Raw genomic sequence first — 389 nt, 5'->3', positions numbered from 1 at the left:
TTTATCCTTGCTATTATCATTGCAATTTTATTTTTAATTCACGTTAAGTAGCAGTATCTCTGAGCATTGCAATAACATACTTTCTATTCATGTTGCGAGTGGGAATCACTGTGGTTCTTTTATAACGAAATGCACTTGGTTCTTATAGTTAGTTCTTTAAGAGGCATGCAGAAATGTCACTTTCATTATTTCTCATGGTATTTGTATCAGACATGAGTTTGAAAAGATTTAGGCTTCCACCCTCATAAAATATTTTAAAAATATATATAAAAAAAACATAGGAGTGAATTAGGTCTACTCATCTTTGGCTACAGTAGGGTGTGTAGTGATGTTGATTGCAGTGTGTCGATTGTATTGTCCTCGTGAACTTCGAATGGAATATTGATATT

This window comes from Penaeus monodon, chromosome 31 (assembly GCF_015228065.2).
Source record: "Penaeus monodon isolate SGIC_2016 chromosome 31, NSTDA_Pmon_1, whole genome shotgun sequence".
NCBI classification, from domain to species: Eukaryota; Metazoa; Arthropoda; class Malacostraca; order Decapoda; family Penaeidae; genus Penaeus; species Penaeus monodon.
The sequence above is the reverse complement of the archived record's forward strand: the minus strand, read 5'-3'. Positions refer to the sequence as shown.